This window comes from Bos taurus, chromosome 27 (genome assembly GCF_002263795.3).
Source record: "Bos taurus isolate L1 Dominette 01449 registration number 42190680 breed Hereford chromosome 27, ARS-UCD2.0, whole genome shotgun sequence".
Taxonomy (NCBI): Eukaryota; Metazoa; Chordata; class Mammalia; order Artiodactyla; family Bovidae; genus Bos; species Bos taurus.
The window spans coordinates 18,974,977-19,001,880 of record NC_037354.1 but is presented as its reverse complement, the minus strand read 5'-3'; the positions used below and the strand labels follow the sequence as shown (position 1 = coordinate 19,001,880).

The 26,904-nt window shown below is 39.6% G+C and overlaps 1 long non-coding RNA gene across 1 annotated transcript in view; it reads left to right on the top strand.

Moving 5' to 3' along the window:
- LOC107131907 (uncharacterized) overlaps positions 1-26,416 on the top strand; it is a 236,116-nt gene extending 209,700 nt beyond the window's left edge. Inside the window, exons 4-5 of the long non-coding RNA XR_001495270.3 lie at positions 3,500-3,677; positions 23,964-26,416. This is a non-coding gene — a long non-coding RNA (uncharacterized lncRNA). The remainder of the gene's footprint in view (positions 1-3,499; positions 3,678-23,963) is intronic.
- The last annotated feature ends 488 nt before the right edge of the window (positions 26,417-26,904 follow it).

The following is a 26,904-nucleotide window of genomic DNA, read 5'->3' as shown; positions in this document are numbered from 1 at the left end:
TGCTCAGGTTTATGGCCTCTTGCATTAATAAAAACCCTTTATATACAGAAATACAAAAGGAAAACATTGTAAAAGATGTTATCTTATAACAACAACACCTGCTTTTGTATTATAATCTCATACCATTGTTATTTGAAAATGCCAATGGAATAACTCTTTGTCTGAAAAAAAAAATTCATCTACAACTTATAGTTATCTGGGAGAAGTGTTCATTTTTCACATCAGCTTGCTTCTAGCAGAGGCACACAGCTAAAGAGATGACTCTCATGTCTTGTTCTGCTCAGTCTTTGAGAATAAGTGTTTAAAGTATTAATATTTGTTTTTGGTTTTGCTCTGCTTGGAGGAACAGCTCATAAGTACTCCTGGTGCTTACAACGATGAAAATAATTATTACTAATTGTGTCTATGGGCATGCAAGGCATAAATATGTACAAGATACTTAATAATAACAGCATTGTGGTATCTATTCTCACTGTTTCAGAGTTTACCTTGGTTAAGAAATTCTAGCAGGAGCTCTACACATTGCCTTTTAAATCATTGCAGTAAACGATGATTCTTTTTTGGCTTTTAGGATGGGGAACACGTGTATACCTGTGGTGGATTCATGTTGATATATGACAAAACCAGTACAATATTGTAAAGTTAAAAAATAAAATTAAAAAAAAATTTATTATTGGAGTTTTTTCATTTCATAACAGATTTTCAATACTTAAAAATTGTGATTATAGCTTTTTTAGCTATAGTTTTTTTAGCTTTTTATTGGAATATAACTGATTAACAATGTTCTGTTAGTTTCAGGTGTACGGCAAAGTGATTCAACTGATTCATACATAACTATATGTATACATAGATCTATTCTTTCTCAAATTCTTTTCCCATTTAGGTTGTTACATAATACTGTGCAGAGTTCCCTGGGCTATACAGTAGATCCTTTTTGATAATCCATTTAAAAATATCCTTTTCTAACAGATGAAGGATCTAAAATCCAGAAAGATTACTTAACCTGTTTATGTTTAAATAGATACTGAAGAGTGGGGCTGGGCTTCCTAGACTCCAGACCTGTTTGTCTTCAAAGACAACGTTCTTTTTGATTTGCTGCTGTTCAATCTCAGGGACTTAGATGAATGATGCATTTGTAGGATGTTAATTCAACAAACATTAATTTAGCGCTTCTGTATGTCAGAAACTCAGTTAGTTTGACATTGGAGGATAAGAAGATTGATTGATTAGTTGATTAAATGACTACTGAATACCCATGATATGCCTGGAGGTGTGCAGGGCTGTAGGAAGACAAAGATGAATGGTCTTTGCTCTTGAGAAAGAGTCACTGGTTCTCAGAGGTGCTGGACAGTGATGATTGAATCTTATAAAATAGTAGCAGAAAACTAAATGGATCGGCTTTTGTTTGGGATGGCTGTTCTGATTGATTCAGGCGTTTCAGAAATGTATTAACTTTCTACTTCTTTGAATTGGAAAGTCTACACAATAGTATTTCAAGAATGGTTTGAGACAGGCCTGTATTTTGCTTTTTTACATATCATTTTCATTCAAATGCTTATTTTTCTTCAAAACTCACTACTAGATATGTGATGAATAAAGATATAGTATTCAAATCACTTGAAGATCTGAATGTATCATTTCACAACACAGTTATCGGTACTTAAGAACTCAAGTGTCATCTCTTCAGAGATCTTCCTTGCCTCTATTGTCTAAATTAGACCCCCTTTCCAACCACTCGACATCACTTTATACTGTTAAATTTTTTCATGGCTTTATCACTATCAGATACTAGTATCCATATGCCCATTTGTTTACTTCCTGTCTTTTACTACTAGAGTTTCATGAGAAATTTTTACAGTGATAAAGAAATTTAACTTTACTTAGGTAAATTAGAAAAACGGATTGTAGTGTTAGAATTTTTCAAATGCTTTACTTCTGAACTATTTTTCAGGATGTTTGTATACAAACCATAACAAAGGAGAAGACAACAAACACATTGCTTTCATTCAAGTCAGAGTATTTTCTCAGTTCTGAACTTGTCCCTATCACTTCAGTTTTTAATTTTTAACAGAGGTGTTGTTTTTCTGTTTCTTTTTTTTTTTTAATTCACAAAGTGCATATCATCCTTGCACTGGGGCCATGTTAATCCTCATTCCAATTTTAGTATATCTGCTTCCAAAGTGAGCACTGTTCTTTTTTGAGAAAGTGCTTGATTGACACAATACAACATTTAAGTGGATGAAGGGTCAATGATCACCCAAAAAATTAAAAGATATTTTCCAATCAATATGATTTTCTCTTTATATCTTTGTCTATATTAAAATATGTTTCATGTGAAAAAAATCATACTTGCATTCATAGATAGTCTAAATTGCTGGAACTAAATTTAACACATATAAATCCATGGTTGACCTAAAGACAACACAGAGTCAAATATTTATATAAACTCATTAATGTGAATATTTGCCACAAATTAAAACATGAACAAAATTGTTAGGAAATAGAGGAGACAGATGTAAAGATCTAGAGCAAGAACGTCTCAGACAGAGAAAAGGCAAGAACAGAAGTTTGAAGGGTGGTAAAGAGTGGAGGATGTGTGAAGTACCCATAGAATGCCAGAGGAGAGAAAAATGTAAAGGTGAGCAAGAACCAACCACGTGGGGCTCTATGGGACAGAGTAAGGAGTTTGCGTCTTATCCAGGATAACTGCCAAGTTAGTGGAGGGCTTAAGCAACGAATGGCATGATCTGATTTATGATTTAGAAATATCCCTGTGGTCCCTTGGTGGGAAAGGGATTATAAGAGGGTAAGAATTAAAACAGGAAATTCCGTTAAGAGGCAATTATATTAGTTTAAGAGACAGATAGTTAGGACTAAGATAGTGCTACTGCAACAGAGAGAAAAAGGTGGGTTCAACTGATGGGCTAGTTGTGGGGAATGAGGAGAAAAGGATGGGTCTGCTAGACTTTGGGCCTGAACAACTGGGTGCAGAGTGCCATTTACTTGGATTGAAAGTCAGGAGTCTTGTTTTGGATGTGTTAAGCTTCAAAGGCCTATTAGATATTTAGGTAGTGGTATTGAGAAGTTCTATCCTACTGGCCTGCCCAGAAAGAGACCACACAGCCCAACCTCTCTTGCAAAAAGGCAGGTCTGCCTGTCTAAGCTCCCCAGCAAGGGCAGCCAGGGCAAAGGAAGCACTGAGCCAGACCATCAGACCTCACTTTCCCGATGAGGACGTGTGTACATGCTCAGTTGCTAAGTCCTGTCTGACTCTTTGTGACCCCATGAACTGTAGCCTTCCAGGCTTCTCTGTCCATGGGGTTTTCTGGGCAAAATGCTGGAGTGGCTTGCCATTCCCTTTTCCAAGAGATCTTCCTGACCCAGGAATAAAACCCAAGTCTCCTGTTTGGCAGGTGGATTCTTTACCACTAACACCACCTGGCAAGAGAATGCCCTTAAAAGGGGATATTTTGTATCCACTTCCTCTCTTTTCCTACAGGATAGAAGGTGGATGTTGCAGGGAGACTGTTCTGACCACGTGGCTTGATTAGAGTTCCCTGAGGGATGTCAGAACAATGGAGCAGGAGGCATCCGAGGCCCTGGATGACTTCATGGAGTGGAGCTACTCACCCTCTCCGAACCACTTGTCTACTTCCAGAAAGCGATGTCAAAGAGAAGTAAGTTTCCCCTTGCTTGAGTCCTTAATACCACACAGTGGTTCCCAAGTTTGGGTTCTGAAAATATGCTAGTCTTATTAGGCCATGTCATGAGGTCACATCAACCACCATTTAGGAACCTAAAGCATTCCTGGCCAAGACTAAGGTGCATTTTGAAAAAGTGGAAACTGCTGTATTGTTAAGTTCAGTTTTCTCCTGAGTTTGTTACTACCTGAGGGATTACTCAAGATTTGTTAATAAGTCCATAGATATTAAAATTAAAAGAAAAAAAGACTGAAGAGTAACACAGAATTCTCTTAATGTTTTCAGTTACATGACAGGTGCCATTTGTCTCATGTAGCTTTCTGCTTCTGTTCAGGAGATGACCGTATTAGCATTTCTTTAATTTTGGGGTGAATCCTGAACTCTCCATCTTGTTTCAAGTACAAGGAGGTGAATAGGCCACATAACAAAACAGTTTCATCTCCATGGCAGGATCTTGGATTCCCTTCTTTCAGCTGCAGGCTGAGCAGATTAGCTTTTCTGTCATTCTGCCAGTCCAGGGACTCACAGGTCGAAAGTCCCCCTGCTCTATAGCAGGTTAGCAGCCTTTTATTCAGCTGGATGAGGAATGTAGCCTTAGTGAGGACTGTAAAAAGCAGTAATGCAAAGTGTCTCAGCTTTTTAATGGAGTGGTGTTAATCATATTTCTGGCTTTTAAAATGCTGTTGGGGGAAACACATTTTTGTTTGTTTCAAATACAACATTTTATGCAACTCAATAAGAAAAAAAACACCACTCTTATTTTTATAAATACTCTGATTTGCTTTGTTAGTTCAAGTTGTATCTTTGTCTAGCAACTCCTGTGGTTCTTAGAAAGTATGCTAATCACATAGCTTTGCTAACAAGTTAGTGGTTAATGCATTCTGTTAACCACTGCTACTACAAAAATGCAGGTTTTCCTTTTACTGCTGTGCAGTCTTCTTCCCTAATCATTTCCTAACAGGTGGCGTACAAGTTTCAGTGGGGTTGAATGCAGGTAAAATTAATTTTAATAATATATTGAATTTAGTTCCATGTATCAAAAATATTCTGGGCAACTCTGGAAGACTGTGAGGGACAGGGAAGCCTGGCATGCTGCAGTCCATGGGGTCACGAGGAGTGGGACATGACTTGGCGACTGGACAAGAATCAGAAATATTATCATTTAAACATGTAATAAGTTAAAAATTTTAATGAGGTATTTTGCATTGTTCTTTCATACTAAATTTTTGAAGTCCGGGGTGTAGTCTGCGCTTCTAGCATAATTCAATTTGAACTAGCCCATTTCAAGTGTCCAGTGGTGACTGTACTGGACAGCACAACTCTAATCACTGAGATGACTGGGATTCAAGAAGAGATGACTTCATTATCATAGCTCTTAAACCCTGTATTGTTCTCTGTCTCTCTCTCTGTCTGTCTCATTCCTTGAGAAATATACACACCCACATAAGCTATTGTCAAAACCCTCAACCTCACTGCCAGACCCATCTGACTTGATTTTGTGAGAAGGGCTGTGTGATGTGGTGCTTCACGTTATGAACTAAGTTCGACTTGGGTTTCTCCTAAGAAACTGTTGAATCTGAAATACAAAAGGGGATCCAGCAAAATGCCATCACACTCATCTGCTCAGCCCCTTTGAAAAACCTCAGATTACAATAGAGAAGGATTGACACTTTGTTGTTACAACTTTTTGTCAGCTGTCATGACTTTTATTTATAGCCAGTGACAATGCATTTTGTATAATAGGATGGGCCAGTCCATATGGGTAGGAATTGATATGAGAGGATCATGATTACAATTTCAGCATATGTTTTTAACAGTGCCATGTTGTGCATTTGAGTCAATGCTTGAAACCATATGACATTAAGAATGTATAAAGAAAAAGACATAGGTGAAGGAGATAAAGAGGTGTAAATTTCCATTTGCAAAATAAGCGAGTCATGGAGATGAAAAGTACAGCATGTAATAATGACGTAATATTTGTGTGACATGGTAACTAGACATGTGGTGATCATTTTGTCTTGTATAGAAATATTGAATCACTATATTGTGTACCAGGAACTAACATAGTGTTGTAGGTCAATTACTTCAAAACAAAAAAACAAAAATAGAAAAAGAGATCAGATTTGTGGTTACCAGAGGCAGGGAGTAGGGAAGGGGGAATTGGATGAAGGTGGATAAAACATACAAACTTCCAGTTATAAGATAAATACTAGGAATGTAATGTACAACATGATTGTCATAATTAGCAAGAAAGTTGTTATATATAAAAGTTGCCAAGAGAATTAATCCTAAGAGTTCTGTCTTAGGGAAACAAGGAAACATATTTTTTCTTTTTTTCTTAATATTTTACATCTATACGAGACGAGGGATGTTGACTAAACTAATTGTGATAATCATTTCATGATGTATGTAAGTTGAATCATTATGCTGTTTGTGAAAGTGAAAGTTGCTCAGTGTGTCCTTCTCTTTGCGACCTCATGGAATGTAGTCCATGGAATTCACCAGGCCAGAATACTGGAGTAGGTAGCCTTTCCCTTCTCCAGGGGATCTTCCCAACCCAGGTATTGAACCCAGGTCTCCCTCATTGCAGGCAGATTCTTTACCAGCTGAGCCACAAGGGAAGCCCTGTTCACCTTAAACTTATATAGTGCTGTACATGAATTGATGGACTTCCCAGGTGGCCCTAGTGGTAAAGAACCGCCTGCAAATGCAGGAGACGCAAGAGACGCCAGAGACACGGGTTTGATCCCTGGGTCAGGAAGATCCCCTGCATGAGGGCATGGCAACCCACTCCAGTATTCTTGCCTGGAAAATCCCATGGACAGAGGAGCCTAGGGGGCTATAGTCCATGGGGTCTCAAAGAGTCGGACATAACTGAAGTGACTTAGCACATAAGTGAATTACATCTCAATAAAACTGGGGGAGGGGGAAGAAAAAGAAAAAGAGCTTCTTCCAAGACAACTCATGAGATAGCTATTAATATAATATTGCTTCTTTTTATTTGAATTATTTATTTAAGCATATAATTAAGGGAGGATGTGGCCATGTAATTGATGCCTTCATTAATGCTATTTCTGTATTTGTATCTTTAAATTTGGCCTATGCTAGTGAAGTCTTTCAGAAACAGTCTTGTAGACCAATGGATGATGGTACGGCTTCTATATTTGCCAATAGCTGGGGCAAGTTCATCCAGTTTCTCTGGAACTCCACATTCTCATCTGCAACGAAAAGCATTCAGGTGAGGATAAACATCTAGGAAAGTATCTAGTATAGTGGTGGACATGCAGTCAGCTCGTGTTTTCTTTTCCACTCCCAGAATCCCAGGTACTGGTGCATAGTTCTAGTTTAGCTCTGTTCAGAAGTAGTAGTATGAGGTCATAATGTGCAGTTTTAGGGGCATTAAGAATAGTGTCAGTGAGATAAAGGCATCTTTATATTTTTTATAGACCACTGGGGTCAGCTAGGTTTAAAATTCACTGGGCAAAATTTTGCAAACTATCTTAATTATTTTAATGTTATAAAAGCATGTAATCTTGTACTTCTGATGTCTGGGTAATTAAGCTTTGAACACCAGTGACTTCTAATCTTCCATAGTTTCATAATCTTGCATTTGTTTCACTGCGGATTGGTCATTACTCATCACCACCTTTCTGCTTCAGTTGAAATCTTTTTCACTGAGGCCAGGAGGGGACAGGATGGCTTTGATTATAAATTACTGTAAAAACAACTTTTATGTGTTAAGCTGCATGGAATTTTTATTTGCTCGCTGAATTTTATTTTATGGTTAAAGAAGGTAAATAACAAAGCAATTGTACTTAGCAGATGAAAAGACACATATGAAAACGATAACTTTAGCTGTGGCTATCTCTGACCTAATATAACAACTATCTCAGTTTCTAAAGCCTAATTATGTTTCGTAGAAACTTTTAACTTTGCTGATACAACTCAAGAAGAATTCAAATAGCTCCTTAGATTTCCCCCAAATATAGCAACTTTATTAATCATTGTTTATTAATTGCTTTTTTAGGTTAAAAAAATGGTAAAGGAAGTTTTTAAAGTTTAAGTCATTAAAATAAAATGGAATTTGACATTTAAATACTTTACCCTTATAAACTATGGGACATTTTGTGCATTACATAAGTTTTCTGGAGTTTTTGAAACAGCTTTAAACAGAACTTGGTTCTTTTAAGTTTATTTTCCCAGGAAACTTTGCTAGCTAGTGAGAAATAGTTTATTTACTTGGTGTGCATGTATGTGCTCAGTTGCTCAGTCATGTCTGACTCTTTGCAAGTCCATGGACTATAGCCCACCAGGCTTCTCTGTCCATGGGATTTCTTAGGTACTTTCTGGAGTTTTCTCCATGGGATTTCTGGAGTGGGTTGCCATTCCCTACTTTCTGGGGTCTTTCTGACCCAGGGATCAAAACCACATCTCCTGCACTGGCAGGCAGATTCATTGCATGCGCCACCTGGGACACATATAAATACTGAATGTTAAATGTTTTGGAAAGATAAAAAAGGCCTGAATGTATCAATTGCTGTTCAGTTCAACATTTTAAGCATACTGTTAAAACAAATTGTCCAAACATACTATGATTTTCAAAATTATAACAAAAGTATGTCATGTCACTGCTGCTGCTGCTAAGTCGCTTCAGTCGTGTCCGACTCTGTGCAACCCCATAGACGGCAGCCCACCAGGCTCCCCCGTCCCTGGGATTCTCCAGGCAAGAACACTGGAGTGGGTTGCCATTTCCTTCTCCAGTCATGTCACTATAACTCTCATAAAATATTGATATATAGATTGTGTGTATTATATTATATATAAGCATATATTATCTATCATGCAGTGATATATATTTTATTATATAAAATGTAATATTTTACAGGAACTGCTTTTTCAAGCAGAATGCCATTTTTTGTTGAGAGTTTATATAAACTCTACCCTTTGATTATTATTTACCTTTAAGAAATGATACAGCCCTTTGGACAAATAAATCTGGACAAAATTTTCCCTTCTGTTTTCCACAGAGCTGGTTTAGTTGAAACCATTTTAGTTTTTTAAACTGACATAGATATTTTAGCATGGATTTTATCTTGATTTAACCCAAGTTTGGGATTCTTCGGTTCTTTACTTTGGAGTTGGGAATTAAGCCTCAAGAATGATCTTGTCTGATTGGAAAAGTTGTCAAAAGCAAATGTATCAGCAAGAATGGCAAAACAGGGGGTTGTGTTAGGGGAGGATGCTCAATCAACTGGCCATTGCACTCTGGAATACTTGACGAGTGCAGCTGTCATGGAACACAGCCAAGGTCATGTCCAGGAACACTTGACTGAGTTAAAAACCTCAGTCAAAACCCAAAACAAACCAGAAACAAGCACATCAGACTCATGCATAATATCTGCTATACCTGCCTGACATATCGCTGCCTGGAACATGCTAACAGGTCAGTCAGGTCAGTTACAGGTAAATATCATAAAGGTGCATTGTCTCTGCCTCTTTCATTCCTGCTTTAATGACCTGGCCTGCCCATTTACCATCTTCCAGGTATCTACAAGAGCCTGTCCTGGGCACTAGGCTTTGTTCTGGAGTCTTTCCCAGATTGCCCTGACATCTGCTTTCATGGTTCAATGTTCCCCGTCCCCGGTCATTTCATCACCTGGTTTAGTTTTAGTGTAAAGAATACAGGGGCTTCCCTGGTGGCTCAGTGATAGAGAATCCACCTGCCAATGCAGGAGACTCTTGATCCCTGGGTCGGGAACATTCCCTGGAGGAAGAAATGGCAACCCATTCCAGTATTCTTGCCTGGGAAACCCCATGGACAAAGAAGCCTGGTGGGCTACAGGCCATGGGGTTGCAAAAAGATGGACACAACTGAGAACACATGCCTTTAAGTCACAGCTACCATTATGGTAAATTCTTTAACTTTTCTGTGCTTCAACTCCTTTATCTCTGAAACAGTTTATTACATTAACTAGTTAAAATCCCAAGCCTTGCTAGGAAGGTTTATAGATCATGGGTCTTTTTATTTGCAAGGAATAGAGAATAAAGGTAAAAGCAGAGAGAATTTAAAGATAAAGGGATAAGCTTGTTTAGATGACAGTTATGTTGTTTGCTTTGAAATGGTTCATTTTATTCATTCATTTTAGAAATTCTTGTTGGTTAGCTCCAACTGTTTACCACATACAGTGCTAGGCTCTGGGTCTAAGCAAATACAGAGAACACAGCTCCACGGGCTCCTGTTTTCATGGGGAGGGGAGTGGTGAGAAACGAGACCAAACAGGTATAAACTGGAAGCATTGTGAGTTATATGTCAGCAAGGGGAACCATCCACAGGAGCACAGCGTTCTGTCTGTGACACGGAAATTTGTCATAGAGAAGGAGATATTTGCCCTGAATTTTGCCAGGGTTAGGCTCTTCCTAGACTGGAAATGGTGGCAACTGGCCCAGGAAAGGCTTGTATGAACAGTAGGGCTTCTAGGAACAGAGATAAGGAAAGGGATGGAGAAATCGAGGGAGATTAGGATATTACAAAGCAGGAGGATGTTGCAAAGGATTTGCTTCCAGCAGCATTTTTGTTACAGTAGTTGGCTGTGGTAAACTGTCTAATGAGGACCTGTCTATTGCCTCCTAGTACCCCGTTCTGTGCTAGGTGCTGGCAGACACGCTTTAATAACTAACTCGAGAATGGCTTTTAGAATCAGGATTTAAAATTCGCTTTTGTCCTTATAATTAGCAAAATTTTTGTATGTGTTTTGGTTTGTATTTGAAATGATGAGAAATATGAGGTATTTCTACGTCTTGTGAGATTGAAAAGATGAAACAGATGATGAGTTTTTTTTTTTGTGGTTGTTGTTCAGTTGCTTAGTTGTTGTCTGACTCTTGTGTCCCCGTGGACTGCAGCACGCCAGGCCTCCCTGTCTTTCACTATCTCCCAGAGTTTGCTCAAATGTCCATTGAGTTGGTGATACCATTCAACCATCTCATCCTCTGTCGCCCGCTTCTCCTCCTGCCCTCAATCTTTCCCAGCATCAGGGTCTTTTCCAATGAGTCGGCTCTTGGCACAGGACATGGAAGGTGGCCAAAGTATTGGAGCTTCAGCATCAGTCCTTCCAATGAATATTCAGGACTGATTGCCTTTAGGATTGACTGGTTTGATATCCTTGCTGTCCAGGAAACTCTCAAGAGTCTTCTCCAGTACCACAATTAAAAACCATAAATTCTTTGGCTCTCAGCCTTCTTTATGGTCCAGCTCTCCCATCTGTACATGACTACTGGAGCAACAATATCTTTCACTATAATGACCTTTGTTGGAAAAGTGATTTATATGCTTTTTAATATGCCATCTAAGTTTGTCACAGCTTTTCTTCCAAGGAGCAAGTGTCTTTTAATTTCATTACTGCAGCCACCATCTGCAGTGATCTTTACCATCCAATGTTTATATTCTAGTCCTATGTAGAGAAAGCTAAAGCTTTTATTTGGACATTCAGTTCAGTTCAGTTGCTCAGTCATGTCCGACTCTTTGCGACCCCATGGACTGCAGCATGCCAGGCCTCCATGTCCATCACCAACTCCTGGAGCTTGCTCCAACTCATGTCCATCAAGTCGGTGATGCAATCCAAACATCTCATCCTCTGTCGTCCCCTTCTCTTCCTATTTGGACATTCAGTTCAGTTCAGTTGCTCAGTCGTGTCCGACTCTTTGCGACCCCATGAATCGCAGCACGCCAGGCCTCCCTGTCCATCACCAACTCCCGGAGTTCACTCAGACTCACGTCCATCGAGTCAGTGATGCCATCCAGCCATCTCATCTTCTGTCGTCCACTTCTCCTCCTGCCCCCAATCCCTCCCAGCATCAGAGTCTTTTCCAATGAGTCAACTCTTCGCATGAGGTGGCCAAAGTACTGGAGTTTCAGCTTTAGCATCATTCCTTCCAAAGAAATCCCAGGGCTGATCTCCTTCAGGATGGACTGGTTGGATCTCCTTGCAGTCCAAGGGACTCTCAAGAGTCTTCTCCAACACCACAGTTCAAAAGCATCAATTCTTCAGTGCTCAGCCTTCTTCACAGTCCAACTCTTACATCCATACATGACCACAGGAAAAACCATAGCCTTGACTAGATGAACCTTTGTTGGCAAAGTAATGTCTCTGTTTTTGAATATGCTATCTAGGTTGGACATAACTTTCCTTCCAAGGAGTAAGCGTCTTTTAATTTCATGGCTGCAATCACCATCTGCAGTGACTTTGGAGCCCAAAAAAATAAAGTCTGACACTGTTTCTACTGTTTCCCCATCTATTTCCCATGAAGTGATGGGACCAGATGCCATGATCTTCGTTTTCTGAATGTTGAGCTTTAAGCCAACTTTTTCACTCTCCACTTCCCCTTTCATCAAGAGGCTTTTTAGTTCCTCTTCACTTTCTGCCATAAGGGTGGTGTCATCTGCATATCTGAGGTTATTGATATTTCTCCTGGCAATCTTGATTCCAGCTTGTGTTTCTTCCAGTCCAGCGTTTCTCATGATATACTCTGCATAGAAGTTAAATAAGCAGGGTGACAATATACAGCCTTGACGTACTCCTTTTCCTATTTGGAACCAGTCTGTTGTTCCATGTCCAGTTCTAACTGTTGCTTCCTGACCTACATACAGATTTCTCAAGAGGCAGATCAGGTGGTCTGGTATTCCCATCTCTTTCAGAATTTCCCACAGTTTATTGTGATCCACACAGTCAAAGGCTTTGGCATAGTCAATAAAGCAGAAATAGATGTTTTTCTGGAACTCTCTTGCTTTTTCCATGATCCAACAGATGTTGGCAATTTGATCTCTGGTTCCTCTGCCTTTCTAAAACCAGCTTGAACATCAGGAAGTTCATGGTTCACATATTGCTGAAGCCTGGCTTGGAGAATTTTGAGCATTACTTTACTAGCATGTGAGATGAGTGCAATTGTGCAGTAGTTTGAGCACTCTTTGGCATTGCCTTTCTTTGGGATTGGAATGAAAACTGACCTTTTCCAGTCCTGTGGCCACTGCTGAGTTTTCCAAATTTGCTGGCATATTGAGTGCAGCATTTTCACAGCATCATCATCTTTCAGGATTTGAAATAGCTCCACTGGAATTCCATCACCTCCACTAGCTTTGTTCGTAGCGATGCTTTCTAAGGCCCACTTGATTTCACATTCCAGGATGTCTGGCTCTAGGTCAGTGATCACGCCATCGTGATTATCTGGGACATGAAGATCTTTTTTGTACCATTCTTCTGTGTATTCTTGCCACCTCTTCTTTATATCTTCTGCTTCTGTTAGGTCCATATCATTTCTGTCCTTTATCAAGCCCATCTTGGCATGAAATGTTCCCTTGGTATCCCTAATTTTCTTGAAGAGATCTCTAGTCTTTCCCATTCTGTTGTTTTCCTCTATTTCTTTGCACTGATGGCTGAGGAAGAATCATACATAATGCCTATAGCATTTTGTTTTCATTAAACTGGCTAGAGTTATCTCTCATCATTTCTTTGAAGCATCAGATTTTAAAATCATTTTTTTCCTCTGTAAGTCCCCTAAAATTGTTTTGATTTGTATTTTATTACATATGGGAATGTTGAAAGAAGCGTTGTTAAAAAGGTTTATTTCCTTAGACATTTAAAAATTTTCCCTTTTGTTTTAAAATGATAACTATGTATATATAGTAGTTATATTTCCCACTGAATGCACACTGGTTGTGCAGGTTGCATAACTTTGCCATCCTAAGGGTTAATAAATATATTAAATAACTTGCATCTGGGAAACACTGATTTAACAGATAATTGCTTATTCGCATTTCTGCTGGACATGTTAAGTTTCATGGCGCAAAATGAAAACAGATGAGCAAATCAGAGGCTCTGGGTTACACAACTGATGTGAGTGAAAATGTGAGTAGCGTCAATAAAATCTGGAGATCACAGTAGAGAGATGGAATCTATTAATTGGGAATTCATAACAAGGGAGTGAGCTTCCCAAGTGGCACTAGCAGTAAAGAACACACTTGGCAATGCAGGAGACTTAAGAGACGTGGGTTTGATTCCTGGGTTGGGAAGATCCCCTGGAGGAGAGCATGGCAATCCACTCCAATATTCTTGCCTGGTGAATCCCATGGACAGAGGAGCTTGGTGGGCTACAGTCTATGGGGTCTGAGTTGGACACAGTTGAAGCAACGTAGCATGCACAACAAGAGGATAGAGGACATCTGCAAAGGAAACCTCCATTGACAAATAGCAGGAACTGAGGGGTAAAGCATGTTGCTGCTGCTGCTAAGTCACTTCAGTCGTGTCCGACTCTGTGTGACCCCAGAGACGGCAGCCCACCAGGCTCCCCTGTCCCTGGGATTCTCCAGGCAAGAACACTGGAGTGGGTTGCCATTTCCTTCTCCAATGCATGAAAGTGAAAAGTGAAAGTGAAGTCGCTCAGTCGTGTCCGACTCCTAACGACCCCATAGACTGCAGGGTGCCAGGCTCCTCCGTCCATGGGATTTTCCAGGCAAGAGTACTGGAGTGGGGTGCCATTATTAAGTAGTGGAATTCTAGCCAGTCAGGTAATCAAAGAACATCTAAAATATCTATTGAGAGATTTTCACAGGAGAAGACCATTACAAAAAGTTTGGTTTTTTTTTTTTTTTTGGCTGTAGATACAATTTTACTTCAGCAGAAAGATCACCTATGATTTTTCTAATCCTCCTTATCTAAGTATTGTACTGCCAGTAGAGTGGTATAAGTAGAAAAGCCAGAATCCTGTTTAATAGATTTCTATCCCAACCAATGTCCTTCAACTAAATTAAAAATAGCTGTTAATTTTTTTATTCAGATCTACTTTCTAAGTTGTATTCCACTCCGTGATCTCCTTGCCTAATTGTTCACTTCATCAATATTTACCAATTTTCCTGAATTTTAGGTATCTAATTTTGTATTTCCATGTTTTCATCTGAATTTCTTTCAGATTTTAATTTTCTGTAATTCCCACATAGTATAAATTTGCAAGAGAAATAAATCAATATTTGATAATGATCTTAAACTGCATCTTTATTTCAACTCTACCTCAGAAAGGATTTGAGAGGTTTTAAAAGAATGAAAAAAAAAAAAAAAAAAAAACCAAAAACCCCAAGTCATAAAAAGTGTGGAAAATTAGAATCAAACACTACTTTTGAAGAGGCCTGCTAAGACTTTTGTCTGTCTTGTTAACAGGTGTAACAGCAAATTGGTTTAATATAATAGGTTCTCAATAAATGTTTTCCAAGTGAATGTGAGTTAGAAGATGGGGGAATGATGATTTTTTAAAATATAATTTTCTTCCATTTTGCTTGGCCTCCTGGGAAGGAATCAGGTAAGGTAGGTGAAAAGGGAGATACAAGGTTAGAGACTGACATAAAGAGTTAGAGGGATTTCTCTAACAGTTCTCATCACAAGGAAAAAATTTTTTCTTTTTCTTTTATTTTGTATATGTATGAGCTGATGGATAATCACTAAACCTATTCTGGCAATCATTTTATAATGTACATAAGTCAAACCATTATGCTCTATATCTTGAATTTATACAGTGCTGTATGTTAATTAGATCTTAATAAAACTGGGAGGAAATACAGGAATAAGGGGATCTAAAGTGCTTGGGTGGGCAGCACTGATTGTACTGTTAAGGTTCTACACTGAGTCTCTTTGGATTCTGGAGGAAGTTTCAGAATGAGATTCTGAACAAGGAAGACCTTGTTGGTAACCCTTCTCTTGCAAGGTGAGCAAAGTTTAGCAGGTTACTAACCTCTTGTGGCTCAGCTGGTAAAGAATCTGCATGCTACGGGGGAGACCTGGGTTCGATCCCTGGGTTGGGAAGATCCCCTGGAGAAGGCAAAGGCTACCCACTTCAGTATTTTGGCCTGGAGAATTCCATGGACTCTATCTATAGTCTATGGGGTCACAAAGAGTTGGACACAACTGAGCGACTTTCACTTTCCTCATCTGTAAAACTGGGATATACTTAGTTCACAATATGATTATGAAAGTCAATTGAGTTAAGAAATTTGGAAGCATCTTTGAAGACTTCAAGGTAAAAATATTGTAATCAATAAAATCTCAAAATGAAGGACCTTTGCTTACTTTATAAGAATAATTTCACAAATGGATCCCAAACACAAAACTAAGGTCCACCTTTTATATTAATAGAAGAAAAAGATTTATATTTTGTTTGGATCAGAATCAGTTCCAGGTAACCTTAAGCAGCTCTGCACAGATAAAACTGAACCCAAAAATATTTTCTATGAGAAAAAGATTGGGGAAAATTAACTCACACAAAGTTGGTGAGTTTGCTTAGAGTGTGTGTTAGTCACAACAAAGCTGACAAATTGATTTACAACTTAAGTGAGAAAGTTCAATTCCTCATTAAAAGAGTGTTCTCAGGCCCAAGAAACAAATACTATTTCCTATGACAAATATTTTTTCTAAACTTTGTGGATATCATAAAACCATATCACATGGGAGCTGAGCCTCATGGTTAAACATTATTTGACTGCTTGCCTGGGAGAAGAAAACAAAAATGAAAAAGAAAGAAAACATATACACCAAGGAAACTAGAATTGAAAGAGACACATGTACCCCAATGTTCATCTCAGCACTGTTTACAGTAGCCAGGACCTGGAAGCAACCTAGATGTCCATCAACAGATGAATGGATAAGAAAGCTCTGATACATATGCACAGTGGAATAGTGCTGCTGTGTCGCTTCAGTCGTGTCCGACTCTGTGCGACCCCATAGACAGCAGCCCACCAGGCTCCCCCGTCCCTGGGATTCTCCAGGCAAGAACACTGGAGTGGGTTGCCATTTCCTTCTCCAATGCATGAAAGTGAAAAGTGAAAGTGAAGTCGCTCAGTCATGTCTGACTCTCAGCGACCTCATGGACTGCAGCCCACCAGGCTCCTCTGCCCATGGGATTTTCCAGGCAAGAGTACTGGAGTGGGGTGCCATTGCCTACTCCTCAGTGGAATATTACTCAGCCATTAAAAAGAATGCATTTGAATCAGTTCTAATGAGGTGGATGAAACTGGAGCCTATTATTCAGAGTGAAGTAAGTCAGAAACAAAAACACCAATACAGTATACTAACGCATATATATGGAATTTAGAAAGATGGTAATGATGACCCTCTATGAGAGATAGTAAAAGACACACAGATGTAAAGAACAGTCTTTTGGACTCTGTGGGAGAAGATGAGGGTGGGATGATTTGAGAGGGTAGTGTTGAAACTTGTATATTATAATATGTGAAGTGGATCGGCGGTCCAGGTTTGATGCATGAGACAGGGTGTTCAGGGCTGGTGAACTGGGATGACCTGGGGGATGGGATGGAGAGGGAGGTGGGAGGGGGGTTCTGGATGGGGAACACATGTTCGGCCGTGGCTGATGCATGTCAATGTATGGCACAAACCACTACAATATTGTAAAGTAACTAGCTTCCAATTAAAATAAATAAATAAATTAAAAAAAAACAATAACAACAACAACAACAACAATAAAACAAGCCACACTCATTTCTCTTTCCTGAATGAGAGTAACATAAAAAGGAATTGTAATTATAAGAAGAAAGAAAGTGCGTATATATCCAAACTTAAAGTAGGTCTTTGACCTCCAGCAGTTCATAAATCATCAGAATAGTGTCTTCAACCTTCTCTCTTTTATCTTGCTGAGAAGAACTATGAGCTGCACACCGCTTGATCCTCAAAGTAATTATGGTCAGAATAATTATTTCCTTTTTAGTTTTCCCATCAAATATCATTGCAATATGTAGTCTTCTTTTCACTTAATCAAAAACATTCAAAATATTGAGACATAATTCTAATGCCACACTTGTCATGTATCTTTTACACCTTTTACAGTAAAAACTAGCAGTGTAGTAGACACTTTTTGATACCCAGTAACTAAAAATGTTCAATAAATCTGTTGAATAGAATGTGAAATTGAATGGTGAAGTGAGCTTGGTAGACTTATTATTCTTACTTTTTTTAAAAAAACATCAATTTGTTGCATGTTTTTAGAAAGTGCTTTCAATCCTATTCAATTTAATAATATTAAGCCCTTCTTGGCAGATAGGACTTTCAAAGTATTATAGAGAACAGTAAAGATGTTTGGACACAGCTCTATATTCAAGTAGCTTTCAGACTAATCAGTGAGAAAAAAGCTGAACATATGAAATAAGGGCTACACTTAGTAGACACCATAACGTTTATAGAAACTCACAATGGGGAGTAAACTTAAAATCAATGACAGTGATATGCACACATTTGTCAAACTCAGTGACATCCTACCAGCATTCTGAAAAAGTGAAAGTGAAAGTTACTCAGTCGTGTCCGACTCTTTGCGACCACAGTCCATGGAATTTTCCAGGCCAGAATAATGGAGTGGGAAGCCTTTCCCTTTTCCAGGGGATCCTCCCAACCCAGGGATCCAACGTCTTCCACATTGTAGGCAGATTCTTTACCAACTGAGCCACCAGGGAAGCCCAAGAATACTGGAGTGGGTAGCCTACCCCTTCTCTGGTGGATTTTCCCAACCCAGGAATCAAACAGGGGTCTCCTGCATTGCAGGAGGATTCTTTACCAGCTGGGCAGTTTGAAAAGACTTTATTAATTGAGGAGATATTAAAGAGCAACAATAAATCTTTATATAGTAGATTGATAACTGAAGGAAAGTTAAAATAGAATTTTTTCAGATGGAAAGATTCTTTCAGATCATATATTCCAATGCTTTAATTTAAAGATAAAGAACTAAGGTACAGAGAGATTCATAACTACCCTAAGGTCACACAGCACATCATAGACATTGGAGCAAAGCTCTTTAGTCCCCCTTTGTGTCCAGAAAGATATGATATTTCTTCTAGAAGGAAATGGGAAGGGATGGCGGTGGGGCCCATATGACCATGTCTTAGGTAATGTGATCATTTTAACAACTTTAATTCTTCCAATCTATGAACTTGGAATATCTTTCCATTTATTTGTGTTGTTTTGTTAATTTCTTTCATTAATGTCTAATAGTTTTCAGGGTACTGGCCTTTCACCTCCTTGGTTAAATTTTACCTGCTAGGTATCATCTCCTAGGTGTTTTATTCTTTATGATGTGATTGTAAATGTGAATGTGTAAGTGATTGTAAAGGTATTTTCTATGTATGGTATTGTGTCATCTGCAAATAATGAACGTTTCACTTCTTTCCCTCTAATTTGGGTGCCTTTTATTATGTATTTTTGTCTCATTTCCGTGGTTTTGCTATTTATGATAAGATGTCAATAATATTAATAACTCTAGGTTCATTTGTGTATAATATGTTTTTTCCTCTGGTTGCTTTTAGGATTTTTTTCTTATCACTGTTTGAAGTAATGTGAGAGAATGTGCCTTTTGGGAGAGGATGTGTTTCTCTTTTTCAAATAAGCTTTTTACTAAAGTATAGTATGCATGCATAAGAGTGAACAAGTCAAATGTATACAGATGGATAAATCATCACAAATTGAACATGGCCATATAAATACCACGGATTCCCTGGTGGCTCAGCTGGTAAAGAATCTGCCTGCAATGCGGGAGACTTGAGTTTGATCCCTGGGTTGGGAAGATCCCCTGGGAAGATTTCCCTAGAGAAGGGAAAGGCTACCCACTCCAGTGTCCTGGCCTGGAGAATTTCATGGACTGTATAGTCCATGGGGTCACAAAGAATCGGAAACAGCTGAGCAACTTTCACTTCCATATAAGTTCAATCCAAATCAAAACATAAAGCATTACCTGAACTATAAAAGCCCTTTGAAGCCCTCTTCTGGTTACTGCTCTTAGCATCTACCTCAAAGAAACTACTCTCCTGATTCCATACACGGTCGGATTTCAAATAACTGAAATTATACTATGCATTTTATTTGTGGCTAGATTCTTTTGCTCTCCATTATATTTGTGAGATTTAATACATCTTGCTGCTTATGCAGTGGCACCCCACTCCAGTACTCTTGCCTGGAAAATCCCATGGATGGAGGAGCCTGGTAGGCTGCAGTCCATGGGGTCGCTAAGAGTCTGACATGACTGAGCGACTTGACTTTCACTTTTCACTTTCATGCATTGGAGAAGGAAATGGCAACCCACTCCAGTAATCTTGTCTGGAGAATCCCAGGGACGGGGGAGCCTATTGGGCTGCCGTCTATGGGGTCGCACAGAGTCGGACACAACTGAAGCGACTTAGCAGCAGCAGCTGCTTATAGAAATAGTTTTTTATATTTATTGGCATTGTGCAAATATTCCCACACAGTTATCTCTTTATTAGATTGATGGACATTTCAATCCCTTCCATTTTTTACTTTTTAAAAATAATGCTGCTATTAACACTCAGGTACATGACTTTTGGTGTACATATGTATGAGCATGTATTCATTTTTGTTGAGTCTGTCCTTAGAATTGAAATTGCTGCACCATAAGATATGAAAAGATTCCGTTTTCGTATCAACCAATAGTACTGTGTTACAAAATGGTTTATATTAATTTGATTTTCACCAGATGTACACGAGTTTTCCAGTTACTCCACATCCTTGTAAACACTTGATATTTTCTTTAAGTTTTTGTTATTTTGGTAGATGTATAGTATTATCCCAATGTTTTCTTATATTTCTGAAGACTAATGAAAGGGAATATCACTCTAGTCTTTTTTTAAATTTTGAACTCCTGGTCTCCCTAGATCATATCTAGGGAATGACTATCCCTAGATAAAATGGGTGACTATCCCATTTTAGTCACCTTGAGTTACTGTGGTAATATATGAATACATACATGCTGCCGCTAAGTCACTTCAGTCGTGTCCGACTCTGTGCGACCCCATAGACGGCAGCCTGCCAGGCTCCCCCGTCCCTGGGATTCTCCAGGCAAGAACACTGGAGCGGGTTGCCATTTCCTTCTCCAATTCATGAAAGTGAATGACAAAGGAGGCAAGAATATACAATGGATTAAAGACAATCTCTTTAACAAGTGGTGCTGGGAAATCTGGTCAACCACTTGTAAAAGAATGAAACTAGAACACTTTCTAACACCATGCACAAAAATAAACTCAAAATGGATTACAGATCTCAATGTAAGACCAGAAACTATAAAACTCCTAGAGGAGAACATAGGCAAAACACTCTCTGACATACATCACAGCAGGATCCTCTATGACCCACCTCCCAGAATATCGGAAATAAAAGCAAAAATAAACAAATGGGACCTAATTAAACTTAAAAGCTTCTGCACAACAAAGGAAACTATAAGCAAGGTGAAAAGGCAGCCTTCAGAATGGGAGAAAATAATAGCAAATGAAGCAACTGACAAACAACTAATCTCAAAAATATACAAGCAACTCCTACAGCTCAACTCCAGAAAAATAAATGACCCAATCAAAAAATGGGCCAAAGAACTAAATAGACATTTCTCCAAAGAAGACATACAGATGGCTAACAAACACATGAAAAGATGCTCAACATCACTCATTATCAGAGAAATGCAAATCAAAACCACTATGAGGTACCATTTCATGCCAGTCAGAATGGCTGAGATCCAAAAGTCTACAAGCAATAAATGCTGGAGAGGGTGTGGAGTAAAGGGAACCCTCTTACACTGTTGGTGGGAATGCAAACTAGTACAGCCACTATGGAGAACAGTGTGGAGATTCCTTAAAAAACTGGAAATAGAACTGCCTTATGATCCAGCAATCCCACTGCTGGGCATACACACTGAGGAAACCAGAAGGGAAAGAGACACGTGTACCCCAATGTTCATCGCAGCACTGTTTATAATAGTCAGGACATGGAAGCAACCTAGATGCCCATCAGCAGATGAATGGATAAGAAAGCTGTGGTACATATACACGATGGAGTATTACTCAGCCATTAAAAAGAATACAGTTGAATCAGTTCTAATGAGGTGGATGAAACTGGAACCTATTATACAGAGTGAAGTAAGCCAGAAAGAAAAACACCAATACAGTATACTAACGTATATATATGGAATTTAGAAAGATGGTAACAATAACCCTGTGTACGAGACAGCAAAAGAGACACTGATGTATAGAACAGTCTTATGGACTCTGTGGGAGAGGGAGAGGGTGGGGAGATTTGGGAGAATGGCACTGAAACGTGTATAATATCATGTATGAAACGAGTCACCAGTCCAGGTTCGATGCACGATACTGGATGCTTGGGGCTGGTGCACTGGGACGACCCAGAGGGAGGGTATGGGGAAGGGGGAGGGAGGAGGGTTCAGGATGGGGAGCACGGGTATACCTGTGGCGGATTCATTTCAATGTTTGGCAAAACGAATACAATATTGTAAAGATTAAAAAAAAAAAAAAAAAAGAAAGTGAAAAGTGAAAGTGAAGTCGCTCAGTCACGTCTGACCCTCAGCAACCCCATGGACTGCAGCCTTCCAGAGTACTGGAGTGGGGTGCCATTGCCTTCTCTGGAATACATACATGCATATATATATAACTGTGGTAATATTTTTAAAAGTTTAAACCAACTATAGATACTGCAATCACTGCTCACAGTTCTAAGCTCACAGAGAAAGCTTTCTTCCTCTCAGCTTCCTTTTTATTTCTTGCAAGCTATCCCTAAGCTGCTTGAATACATTTTTTTTTTTCATGTCTAGGAAGAGCAGGCAACAAGGAAAGAGAGCCGTGTACTAATACGGGTGAGAGCATCCTGGCTAAAAATGGTTGCTGAGCAGTTCTTTGAGTGTTGTGTTGCTGGTGGCTCTGGGCCATTGTCTACTCATGGTCTGGTCTCTGGAAATGCAGGTATAGGCAGCTGAGACTTGGTCTTTTTTCAGGAAATCAGTGGTCTGTAGTGGAAAGGTAGGTACCACTTTCATAGCCTTATAGAAGGTATAGCTCCGTTGCTCCCACCAGTAGGCAGTTCTATTTGTAGATTCTCCATGAAAGTCCATTCACCTTACTTGAAACCCTTTGATGAGGGAGATTATTTGGCTGCCTGTAACCTTGCTGTCTTCTGTGGCTATTCTGGGCCCATGAATGGCCTGAGAATCTCTGACACACCAGTCTTTACTCTTTGAGACGGTCATGTCCAAATTTCATAGACTTTTTGAGCGTGCTGGCCTTACACTTCCTACCTTTCTTGTAATCACTCAGATTGGGGGAAGGATAAGAAGGCTAGTCTCTGGTTTTCTGAATAGTCTCTTTTAAACTCTCTTAGTCCCTTATTATATCCTTTTTTGGTGGGCAAAAGTATCCAAACCAATCCTGTCTGGTCCTGATATAGTGTGGGAGAATCTGGCACTAGGAATATAGCGCCCAGTCAACTTGGCAGTTAAAAATATCATCCCTTCTATGTGACATATGAATTGTCTCCATGATATTCCTGTCCTCTAGCTCAGTCCCTAGACTTGGGGCTGGGAAGGGGCGAGTAGTGACTCTGAACTCCTTCCTTAACTGCGGCTCACTTGTGGTCCTTCAAAGTGTCTATCTCGTAACTTTTCCATTATTGTTTCTATTGCCAAGTACCTGATTTCTATATGTTACCGATTTAAATCCTTAAAAAGAGAATCCCTCTGGTTCACCTTGTTCCTGTTTGTGCAGAAATTTGTTTTATTTTTGGCTGTGCTGTGTCTCTGTTGCTGTGTGAGGGCTTTGTCTAGCTGCTGTGATTACGGGCTAGTCTTCACTGTGGTATATGACCTCATTGTGCTGGCTTCTCTTGTTGTGGAGCACAGGCTCTAGGCATGTGGGCTCAGTAGTTGTGGCTTATGGGCTCCAGGGTGCGGGCTCAGAGTTGGGGTGCACAGGCTTAGCTGCTCCATGACATGTGGGATCTTCCCAGACCAGGAATAGAACCCTTGTCCCCCGCAGTGGATTCTCAACCACCAGACCACCAGGCAAGTCCCAGTGCAGAACTTTCAATGTCAGGCCCTCTCCTAAGTGGCAACTCTATGGATTGGCCTAACTGTTTTCTATTCAACTGGTAGCCCACAAAGAAGCTAGGACAAGTGTCAAGTGGAATTTCTGATGCCCCAGAACCATTGTTTTGCTATGACCAGCCATATGTGGAGTGTGTCTTTTGTGCAGTGCTTGACCCAGCCTGGTTATACTGATGGATTTTCACTGCCTTGTGCATCTTGTGACCAATAGCCTGAGAATGCAAAATGCTGGGGTTAGGAGTGGGTGGGTGGCACTATGACTGGGTGTTTCTCTGTGTAAGACTGTGAAAAATGCAGCCAAGAAAACTGGATGTTACTGCTTTCATTTTGTTTCAGGATAGGCCTGCCTGGATGATCAAAACAGATGGAAAAGAGGCATATGGGGCAATAATCCTGTTCCTTCGCCTCCTGGTAAGTCAAGCCTTACATTGAGAGAGCTAATATCTCACTTCCCTGTTTTCTCTCATGCTGAGGTCAGCTAGAGTTTACCAGGGATGTTCCTATGTATATTACCTCTATTCTTGAATAGGCTTATATCTTGGTGGCAGACAACATTATAACTTTAATGTTCAGCAGCTGGTTAAGAATTTTTTTTATTAACTTGATAATGCTCAACTTGATGTCTTTTCTCAGCACTGTCAGAGATTGCTTGTACTGCCTTTTATCTTTTGACTATTTATGAGCATCCTGGATATTTAGCCACATGTTCTACATGGATTTTTTGATAGGAATTTAAGTTTGACTTTATTATGATCACAAGCATAAACAAGCGTATAAAGATGTTGTGATGAGTTGCAAGGCTGCTTTTATTCATGTGTGTGTGCGTATGCTTAGTTACTCAGCTGTGTCAGACTCTTTGCAGCCCTATGGACTGTAGCCCCCCAGGCTCCAGTGTCCAGGGGATTCTCCAGGCAAGATTCTGCAGTAGGTTGCCATTTCCTTCTCCAGGGGATCTTCCTGACACAGGGATCAAACCTGGGTCTCCAGCATTGCAGGCAGTTTCTTAACCATCTGAGTCACCTGAGGAGTGTAACCAAATGAGGATGCAATGAATACTTGCGTAAAGAATTGGAATAATGTCAGTCTAGGAACTGCAAATTTTAGGAAGGTATTTGGATATTTGAGAGCAGCGAATTTCTACAAATGGAATGGTTAATCATTCTAATGCATCTTGGGGGAAAAATTAGGCTAATTTTCAGCAAGAGCTGCTTCTTAGCATTATCCTCACAAGGCCTTCTGAGATAACACAGCGGTCACAATTGCTAATAGGCTTTATATCTATTAAGTTGTTGGCATTTTATCTTGATACACTGATAGAATGAGTTTCAAGAATACATAACAGAGTGCAATAGCCTCCAGCTACCAAATGCTGAATTTAATTATTTATCAGGACCAGTGTGTGTTTAGACATACTGCTTGCAGTGTAGCACGTCAGCATTATTAAAATTGAAATTAGAGATCCAGTAAGACTCCATGTAAAGCCAAAGAATGCCAGTATTTGGGGATCTTGGAGATTTTCATTCTATTTTGTAGAAAAGAAAACTGAGACTCAGGGAAAAGGAGTTATCTCAGGTTATTCAGTAGGTTTAAGGCAGGAACACAGTTACATCTCAGCTCTTCTACTTCTCTGTCTTAGGATTTCTCACAGAACTGGACCATTTTATTTCCAATTCCTTCATTTTGTCTTCTTTGCTATGTATTTTGCCACCGCAACCTTATCGATAGCCTATCCTTTACCCCACATGTTTAATTTTTTATCATGGTGTCTCTTCATAAATAAAAATACTAACTGCTTTTGGAGAGAAAACCTACACCACTCCTCCTTGTGTTTTTCTGTTACTATCACATTCACAACACTTCTGACACCAGTTGTGTATGTGTTTTTTTTTTCTCCCACACCGAGCAATTCTGTGGCACCAGCAGGTTGCCCTACAGTGTAACTCAGTTATGGCACTAGTTACCTGGAGAAAGTGTCATCTCCCGCAGGTGAATGTCTCAGCCCCACGGAACTGTGCCCACTCCTTCAGATGCCAGCTGCAAGTCCATGTTGTCTGTGTTTCTGACCGGTCAGCTGTAAGTTGGGGGTTCCTGCTAGAATGGCTTACAGAACTCAGAGAAATACTTGTGTTCACCTGTTTAGTATCTAGTGAAGGATGCAGATAAACAGTTAGATTGAAGAGAGATGTAGGGCAGGGTCTGGGAGGTCCTGAGCACAGGAGGGTCTGTCCCCATGAAGCTGGACTGCATCACCCTCCTGATACAGAGAAGTATGCACCAACCTGGAAGTTACCTAAACCGTGTTGTATTAGGACTTTGTATCGGCTTCGTCACAAAGGCACGGCCAATTATTAACTGTTTCTACCTCTTTCTCCCTCTCTGGAAAATGGGAGATGGGGCTGGAAATTCCAAGTCTGTAATCCTGGCTTGGCCTTTCCCATGACCAGCCCCATCCAGGAGCCCACCAAGACTCACCTCATTAGGACAGAAGACACAGCTACCAGGAAATTCCAGGAGTTTAGGAACACTGAGACATGGATGGAATCAAAGACCAAGTATTAGAGCAAAAGATGCTCCCAGCATTCTCATAACTAAGGAAATTAAAGGGATATTTAGGAGCTCTGTGTCAGGAACCAGAGGCAGGGATATAATTTTTATTTCACAGTTGATATAAATAATTATTCTATCATTTTGCATTTTGGGTTCAGTGTGAAGTCAGTAACAAATAAATGTTATAAAAAGTGCTCTATACGAGACAGCAAAAGAGACACTGATGTATAGAACAGTCTTTTGGACTCTGTGGGAGAGGGAGAGGGTCAGGTGATTTGGGAGAATAGCATTGAAACATGTATAATATCATATATGAAATGAGTTGCCAGTCCAGGTTCGATGCACGATACTGGATAATTGGGGCTGGTGCACTGGGACGACCCAGAGGGATGGTACAGGGAGGGAGGAGGGAGGAGGGCTCAGGATGGGGAACACGTGTATACCTGTGGCAGATTCATGTTGATATATGGCAAAACCAATACAATATTGTAAAGTTAAAAAATAAAATTAAAAAAAAAGTAAAAAAAAAAAAAGTGCTCTAGTCCTTTAGAGCACAATAGAAGGAGCTAAATGACAGCTATGTTGTGAATGGACAGAAAATGGCTCTCTTATGGATGACCACATATCTGACATTATTGAACAGATCTGTTAGTCCTCATTTTTTTTTTCTTTCGGAGAGTGGTGGATTTTAGGCCTTATGTTTTAAAAGTTATTTTGAAATATAAATTCA